The following is a 9,830-nucleotide window of genomic DNA, read 5'->3' on the forward strand; positions in this document are numbered from 1 at the left end:
ATAAGGAGTAATTTGGTGGGGTATGAAAAAGAAGCTCTAAGGGGCATTTTTTATCGATGACACGAGTAGGAAGACGATTGATGAGATATGTGGCTGTAAGAAACGCGTCGTCCCAAAATTTAATAGGTACATGAGCATGAGCTAGAAGGGCTAGGCCAGTTTCAACAATATGACGATGCTTGCGTTCAGCAGACCCATTTTGTTGATGTGTGTGAGGGCACGAAACACGATGACCAATTCCAAGGGAACGAAAAAATGTGTTATGAATTTTCTGATATTCCCCACCCCAATCAGATTGAACCCACTTGATTTTAGTATCTAGGAGGCGCTCAACATGAGCTTGGAATTGCAAAAATATACGAGGAGCTTCTGTACGATCATGCATCAAATAGATCCACGAAAATTTACTGAAATCATCAATGAAACTAATATAATATTTAAAACCCCCAACAGATGGAGGTGCAGGGCCCCAAACATCCGAAAAAATAAGTTCCAAAGGTGACGAAGACCTATGGGAAAAACTAGTATATGGTAATCGATGACTCTTTGCTAACTGACACGCATTACAAACTGACAAAGATGACTCACTAGCACACGAAATATTATTTAGACGCAAAATGGATTTTATTACTTGAGATGAAGGATGTCCAAGACGAGCATGCCATTGGGCGTGAGTAGTAGATCTGCTCACCAAGGCGTGCTTGAGATTATCGACATCGGATGGCTTAATAGGATAAAGACCAGATTCACACCTCCCATTTAGGAGACTTTTCCTCGACTGTCGATCCTTTATAGAAAAATGCCAAGGATGGAATTCAAAAAATACGTCATTATCACGAGAAAATTTATGAACAGAAAGAAGATGTTTGGAAATTTCAGGCACATGCAAAATATTACGCAACGCAAGAGGACGAGTAGCAGTATTAATTAGAGAATGACCAGTATGCAAAACACGCAAACCTGCTCCATTGCCGACTTGAACTTGTTCACCTCCATGATAACGTTCACGCACAGCGAGACGATCCAGGTCACTGGTGATATGGTCCGTAGCGCCTGTGTCGCTGTACCAATTTGGGTCAATCTTGTAAGAGGAAGTAGCCGCCAGTGCCGTAGGAGGAGCAGAAGAAGGTTCATCTTGATAGGACTCATCCATCCTATGCCAGCAGCGGATAGCAGTATGCCCCACTTTGCCGCAGATCTGGCAGGAAGGACGAGCAGAAGGGCCACGACGATCACCAGCAGGACGAGAGGGTGCATAACCTTGAGAACGACCACGACCGCGATCCCTACGCCCACGATTCTTCTGCTGACCACCACGACTAGCATAATTGGCAGAAGATCCAAGATTTAACTGAAGTTCAGCCTGGTGTTGTAGTTGGCGAGCTTCATACGTCATTAGATGTGCAAACACATCATCAAGGGTGAGGGCTTCACTCTTGGTAGTCATTGAGGTGACGAAGGGATCATAGTCAGGGCCAAGACCAGCGAGAAGATACGCGATCACATCATCATCCTGCAAGGCAGAGCCGGCGGCGGCCAGCTCGGTGGCTAGCCCTTTGGTCTTGCAAAAATAATTTGCAGCAGATTGATCTCGTTTCTTGGACGTGGCAAGCTCAACACGAATCTGAGTAGTGCGAGCACGAGTTGACGATGAAAACATCCGCTGCAGGGTATCCCACGCCTCCTTGGACGTAGTAGCGGCAACCACATCATGAAGAATCTCCTCAGACATGGAGGAGAGAAGGCCGCTAAGGACTTGTTGATCCTGATCATACCACTGATTATAGGCCGGATTAGAGACCAGCTCAGCACCAGCAGCAGTTGAGGAAGGGATCAGCTTGGCAGGTGCAACATTGGTGCCATCGAGGTAGCCCATAAGCTTCGTACTCCGTAGGTAGGGGAGGAGCTGGGCACGCCATATGATGAAGTTGTTTTTGGTTAGACGAATTGTGACAACATGGTGTAGAGGGATTGGATATTGTTTAAGGCCAAAAGTCGCCATGGTAGTTGAGACGGTGTTGGAGATGGTGGATGGAGAGGAGGAAGAAGACATGGCGAGGAGTTTAAAAAATAAACCTTGGCTCTGATACCATGTTAGATTGAATGGCACGATGACCTATATGGGTCACGACCTCATGTATTTATAGATGCGTATAATGAAGATTACATTCCAAATCTATGATTTGGTAACAAACCATAAAATCATAGATTTGGTAACAAACCCTTCAAATCATAAACTAGTAAATCTTAGACTATTTTAGTATATACAGTTATGATCTATTTTAGGTTTAACAACTACTTTTACTTTTTGGCATAAGGATAGGTTGAGGAGAGATAACTGTAGGAAGGGATGAAATGTTAGTAGAGAGAAGTGGGGAAAGGTTGTTTCTTCTCATTTATTTATTTATTTATTATTTTTTTTATAATTATTTTTATTGGTTTATTGGTTTATTTCTTTATTTATTATTATTATTATTATTATTTTTTTTTTTTTGGCTATTACACCATAGTTCCGACAACATAAGGTAAGACCTTGCTCCATAATGAACCTTTGAAGGATGTTCCATAAACCTAGAAATAATACCAACAGTAAATGCAATGTCGGGTCGTGTGTGCATTAAGTAAATTAATCCGCCAACTAAGCTTTTGAACCTTCTAACATCTACCATTTTTGCTCCATCCTCATGTTGTAATTTCTCATTAATATTCGTTCATGTGACTGCACGGTTACAATTAAGCATACTATATGTACTCATAATATCTTTGACATATTTTCTTTGCGAAATAAAAATCTCATATTCAACTTGACATGCTTCAAGACCAAGAAATAGTGCAATAAATCCATATCCGACATGCTTGTCTAGGACGTGTTGTCCATAGCCTCATGCCCATTCCAAACCCCTTTTGCATGCTTTCATCTTAGATATGTCTTTACTATTTTCATGTTCTGTCAATATGAGGGTGTATGATTGTTCATCAAAATCATGTCTACACCCACCATAGGTAAATGTCTCGAAATGTAGTATAGGGATATGACTAGTTGTCACCTGTTCCTTTATTTGCTTATAGTCATGTAACGCTGTTTTCTTCAATTCTTTCAAATCGTTTTCAAATGTATTTTCTCGCTCATGTTTTCTAGAACATTTTCCTCACACGTGACTCGAGGCCCAAACATACGGCGACGTTGTCTGCAGTGCTTGAATTTTTTACGACTCACTTGTTCGCTAGAATAGAACAAGTGCCCCACAATCGCTGTTCCACTACTCCAAGAGTGCGATTGTGACAAGTGGTATCAGAACCAAGTCAACTCTCTAGAAAGTATTACACAAACATGTCCGTTACAAAACAACTGACAAGTCCTAGGTTAATTGATTAGCTGAAATCGAAAAACAATTACTCTACATGAGTGAAATTCCTGATGGAATAGCCCTTTTGGATGGAATCTTGAATGAATGAGATTGCCGCTAAAGCTGAAAGAATCGATGAGATGACAGACCACCATGAGGCAATGCCTGTCCGCGAATTACTGACTAGGGTCCTGACTAGGGTCGAGGCCCTATAAGACAAGGCCAAAAATGCTGGTGGCTTCGAGCATAGGGATAACCAGACGGGCTTGGTTGCCCAAATGGAAGAACGTGTCGAAGCCTTAGACAATGCCCAACAAGGGATCATTCATATGGTCTCAGATTTTTCTAAAGAATTGAGAACAACCCTTAGAGTGGTCAAGGTTGAAGTGGCGAATCTAAGCACCAGATTAAACCTCAACATGAGAGTGATGGGAAACCAAACCCCAACGGAGGGTGTAGCATAGTTTAATAAGATAAAAATCTCTGAGCCTAAATTCTGTGGGGTTCAAGATGCCAAGGCTCTAGAGAACTTTATTTTTTACCCCAGACATTACTTTCCAGCCACAAATATCGTGGCAGAAGAAGCGAAGGTCACGTTGACAACAATGCATCAACCGACGATGCAAAGTTGTGGTGGAGGTCCAAGTACATGGACATTCAAGATTGTTGATGTACTGTGGACAATTGGTATAGCTTGAAAGAAGTAACTCCGCTCTCAGTTCTTCCTAGAGAATGTCGAGATAATCGCAAGAAGGAAGTTAAGAGAGATGAGTCATACGGGCAGTATCCAAGACTACGTTAAGTAGTTTTCTGAGCATATGTTAGATATCTGTGATATGTCCGAGACAGACAAGATCTTCAGTTTTTTTGAGGTTCTGAAGTCCTGGGCGAAAACCAAGCTCTACGAATAGAGAGTTCAGAACATTTCCACGGTCTATGCTATTGCTGAATGATTGTTTGATCTTAGTATCAATGAACTCCAAAAGAGATAAGACAGAACCAGGCGTCTACCAGTGGTGAAAATAAAAATTATTGACCAAACTCACTCAGAGGTGGGAGAAGTTGTTAAGGATATTTAGCCTTAAATTATGGTTTACCCTATTATCATATTTGACAATTTATTTTAGGCAAATATCTAGATATATGCGTTCCATTAAGGCTTACGGTAGGTATCATATTTTCCCTTTTATTATAGGCAAATATATTGTATCCATCTATGGTCCATTCCATATCATTTGTAATTTACCATAGTTCTCTAGTTTGAAAATGTTTATAAATAGAGAACTTTCATCACCATCTACGTGTGGTGGTTTTAGCAAATATTCTCATGGTATCAGAGCCCCTTCGATTTAACAACCTTGATCCTTTCTTGTCAATTGCTTCCGAATTCTCTTATCATCTTTTTCCTTTCAATACTTTAATCCATATGATAGTCAATTTATCCCTCTCCTGATAGCCAAGACATGTTGGGCTATGTTGATGGAACTATGGTTCCACCACCTCGCTTTGAACCAGAAACCTCCTCAACACTTAACACAAAATATTTGTCATGAAAAGCAGTCGAACAATCACTTCTCTGTCTCCTACTCTCTTCTCTCACCGAGGAAGCCATTCTTATCGTCGTTGGTCTCTCCACTACACATGACGTTTGGCTCGCGTTGGTAACTATGAAAGTTCGTGAACTGAGACTCAAGGATGACTTGCACCTGAGGAAACATGACACCAAACATGTTGCTGAGTATGCTCAAACCTTCAAAATAATTTGTGACCAACTTCATGCCATTGCAGACCAGTCGAGGACATTGATACAGTGTACTGGTTTCTTTGTGGACTCGGCACCAATTTTTCAACTTTTTCTACTGCTCAAATGGTTCTCACCTCTCTTCTCTATTTTACAGATTTAGTCTCAAAAGCTGAAAGTTTTGAGTTGTTCCAGTGCTCTCCTTAGTTTTCTGACTCCATTCCTACGACATTCACAGCCATTAATCATAGTCGCACCCATTGAAGCCACCATGATTCCTCCACCACCTCGTTGTGAAATATGTCAAACGGAGGGCCATTATGCTAACCGCTGCAACCAACAGTACGTTCGGCCTTGCTGAAGCCTTTTATAGTACTTAGCAGCTTGCGAAGGCTTCCGCAAAGTGAGCATTTTGTAGTATTTGGCAGCTTGCGAAAAATCATTGATTGCTTTATTCCCACAATGAAAGTAGGTCATCTAACGTGCTAGATCTTATTTATTGTGATCTTTGGGGACCTTCCCCCATCAAAACCAATTCGGGTTTTCTTTACTATGTTATTTTTATTGATGATTATTCTCGATTCAGTTAACTTAACCCTTTAAAATTTAAATATGATTTCTTTGATATTTTTCTTTTATTTACAAATTTTGTGAATAAAATAATATTGTGATTGTTTCAAGGTTTTTCAAAGTAATGAACGTGCCGAATTAAGAAAGTTTAGGTGACCGTATCTTTTACACTATGTTATCAAGATATGCTGTAATAACCAAAATTTAGCCTCAGTTTGGCTATATATATATATATATATATATATATATATATATATATATATATATATATATATATATATAATTTAGCCTCAGTTTGGCTATATATATAATTTAGCCTCAGTTTGGCTATATATATATATATATATATATATAAGAGATAGAATCCTAACGGGGTTACATTTCATTTCATTTACCGTGATATCATGTCATTCATAACAGGCTGTGTACATACAATTTAGAAAACATAACATAACTCTCCATGCTTTTAACATGTCGTTTCATAATGTGCAATTCATACAACAATTACCTTAATGATTACACAAAATAATTTAAAAATAACATATCACATCACAATATATCGTATCATAAACATGTCATATTGTAAACACTTTGTGGTAATATCGTTCCCTAACTTATCATAGCCTTAACGTTCTTATACCTATCATAGTCATATCGTTACGTGAACGTACCTTAGTCATATCATCACAGGAACGTATTCTAACGCTATCGTTCTATCAATCTATCACAAACGTATCCCTTTCTACTCATATCCTAATCATATTCTTTCATCAATCTCCCATATCCATAGCACTCCAGTATGTAACCTAACCTTAACGTTTCATGAACGTATCTTACTCCTATCGTTAGATTTTGTTTTGTGCATCATTCTTGTATCCTATCTCAAAATATCATTGAATACATCGTACCATAATTATTATCATACAATTCACATATTATAACATAACATAAACATAATATAAGCATAACGATTCACAGATAATTCATACATATCAGTATATATGACCCGTGCAGAACTATGGGGCACGTGTCAACATCAAAATAACCATGACGATAGTAAGGCCACTTACCTGGTTAGCATAAGTCGTTGTCACGAATATATCTTTAATGAAAGTTCGATTCCGTCCTTTGAAATCCAAGTCAACCTATGTGAACCCATGACATCAGTTTGAAGTTTGAACTCTATGAAATTATCTCTAATCTACCTTGGTCCATTGTTAAAAGTCTTGAAATGTTGTACATATATATAATGTTATTTTCACTAAATATCTTATTTTCTATTATTACTTTTGTAGGGAATTTTTTGTTACTAGACAATGGACAAAATTTGATGGAGTTTCTTGTTGTCTGATGTTTTCAATTTTATTTTTAAGTTCTATTCACGAAATCTTTTCTCAATCTTCCCACCTCACTTCTGTATAAATAGATTTACATTCTCTAAACAGACATTACAGGTATTATTGGCCAATTTGAATAGATTGCATGGCCAATTTGAATAGATTGCTGGCCTAATCTTACAATTTATAGACCAAAATGAGATTTGATTATTACATGATCGGGTAAAATATTTAATAAAGGGAAGAAGATATGATCCTAAATTAATTTCTTATAACCATATCTATACAAGAAAGGAAATCTGAGATAGGATTTTACTATAATAACAGACCAAAATCTCTAAATCTGCAATATGCTTGTTGAAAGCCATTTTACTTTTCTCTCAAATCTGACATTTTTTTTGTTTGTTTGTTTTTTTCAGTAACTACTGTTAGATTGAATGGCACGATGACCTATATGGGTCACGACCTCATGTATTTATAGATGCGTATAATGAAGATTACATTCCAAATCTATGATTTGGTAACAAACCATAAAATCATAGATTTGGTAACAAACCCTTCAAATCATAAACTACTAAATCTTAGACTATTTTAGTATATACAGTTATGATCTATTTTAGGTTTAACACCCCCCCTCAATCTGGACGATGTACTATATAAATATGACATCTCTAGACATATAGACACGACCAGAATCGGTGTCAAGACACTTATACCCTTTATGTGAAGAACTGTAGCCTAGAAAGACACATTCCTTTGATCGAAAAGAGAGCTTTTGTTTGTTATAAGGACGAAGATGAGGCCAACAAGCACACCCAAAAATTTTTAATAAGGAGTAATTTGGTGGGGTATGAAAAAGAAGCTCTAAGGGGCATTTTTTATCGATGACACGAGTAGGAAGACGATTGATGAGATATGTGGCTGTAAGAAACGCGTCGTCCCAAAATTTAATAGGTACATGAGCATGAGCTAGAAGGGCTAGGCCAGTTTCAACAATATGACGATGCTTGCGTTCAGCAGACCCATTTTGTTGATGTGTGTGAGGGCACGAAACACGATGACCAATTCCAAGGGAACGAAAAAATGTGTTATGAATTTTCTGATATTCCCCACCCCAATCAGATTGAACCCACTTGATTTTAGTATCTAGGAGGCGCTCAACATGAGCTTGGAATTGCAAAAATATACGAGGAGCTTCTGTACGATCATGCATCAAATAGATCCACGAAAATTTACTGAAATCATCAATGAAACTAATATAATATTTAAAACCCCCAACAGATGGAGGTGCAGGGCCCCAAACATCCGAAAAAATAAGTTCCAAAGGTGACGAAGACCTATGGGAAAAACTAGTATATGGTAATCGATGACTCTTTGCTAACTGACACGCATTACAAACTGACAAAGATGACTCACTAGCACACGAAATATTATTTAGACGCAAAATGGATTTTATTACTTGAGATGAAGGATGTCCAAGACGAGCATGCCATTGGGCGTGAGTAGTAGATCTGCTCACCAAGGCGTGCTTGAGATTATCGACATCGGATGGCTTAATAGGATAAAGACCAGATTCACACCTCCCATTTAGGAGACTTTTCCTCGACTGTCGATCCTTTATAGAAAAATGCCAAGGATGGAATTCAAAAAATACGTCATTATCACGAGAAAATTTATGAACAGAAAGAAGATGTTTGGAAATTTCAGGCACATGCAAAATATTACGCAACGCAAGAGGACGAGTAGCAGTATTAATTAGAGAATGACCAGTATGCAAAACACGCAAACCTGCTCCATTGCCGACTTGAACTTGTTCACCTCCATGATAACGTTCACGCACAGCGAGACGATCCAGGTCACTGGTGATATGGTCCGTAGCGCCTGTGTCGCTGTACCAATTTGGGTCAATCTTGTAAGAGGAAGTAGCCGCCAGTGCCGTAGGAGGAGCAGAAGAAGGTTCATCTTGATAGGACTCATCCATCCTATGCCAGCAGCGGATAGCAGTATGCCCCACTTTGCCGCAGATCTGGCAGGAAGGACGAGCAGAAGGGCCACGACGATCACCAGCAGGACGAGAGGGTGCATAACCTTGAGAACGACCACGACCGCGATCCCTACGCCCACGATTCTTCTGCTGACCACCACGACTAGCATAATTGGCAGAAGATCCAAGATTTAACTGAAGTTCAGCCTGGTGTTGTAGTTGGCGAGCTTCATACGTCATTAGATGTGCAAACACATCATCAAGGGTGAGGGCTTCACTCTTGGTAGTCATTGAGGTGACGAAGGGATCATAGTCAGGGCCAAGACCAGCGAGAAGATACGCGATCACATCATCATCCTGCAAGGCAGAGCCGGCGGCGGCCAGCTCGGTGGCTAGCCCTTTGGTCTTGCAAAAATAATTTGCAGCAGATTGATCTCGTTTCTTGGACGTGGCAAGCTCAACACGAATCTGAGTAGTGCGAGCACGAGTTGACGATGAAAACATCCGCTGCAGGGTATCCCACGCCTCCTTGGACGTAGTAGCGGCAACCACATCATGAAGAATCTCCTCAGACATGGAGGAGAGAAGGCCGCTAAGGACTTGTTGATCCTGATCATACCACTGATTATAGGCCGGATTAGAGACCAGCTCAGCACCAGCAGCAGTTGAGGAAGGGATCAGCTTGGCAGGTGCAACATTGGTGCCATCGAGGTAGCCCATAAGCTTCGTACTCCGTAGGTAGGGGAGGAGCTGGGCACGCCATATGATGAAGTTGTTTTTGGTTAGACGAATTGTGACAACATGGTGTAGAGGGATTGGATATTGTTTAAGGCCAAAAGTCGCCATGGTAG

General features: G+C 39.7%; 2 non-coding genes across 2 annotated transcripts; both read right to left on the minus strand.

The window, feature by feature from the left end:
- Positions 1-1,382: 1,382 nt before the first annotated feature.
- Positions 1,383-1,522, minus strand: LOC147793221 (small nucleolar RNA Z247). The gene has a single exon (XR_015420509.1). It is a non-coding gene; the product is annotated as a small nucleolar RNA Z247 (small nucleolar RNA).
- A 7,683-nt stretch (positions 1,523-9,205) lies between these two features.
- On the minus strand, positions 9,206-9,345 carry LOC147793222 (small nucleolar RNA Z247). Its single transcript, XR_015420510.1, has one exon. It is a non-coding gene; the product is annotated as a small nucleolar RNA Z247 (small nucleolar RNA).
- Positions 9,346-9,830: the final 485 nt, after the last annotated feature.

This window comes from Cucurbita pepo, chromosome 3, assembly GCF_057944985.1.
Source record: "Cucurbita pepo subsp. pepo isolate OVF chromosome 3, ASM5794498v1, whole genome shotgun sequence".
NCBI classification, from domain to species: domain Eukaryota; kingdom Viridiplantae; phylum Streptophyta; class Magnoliopsida; order Cucurbitales; family Cucurbitaceae; genus Cucurbita; species Cucurbita pepo.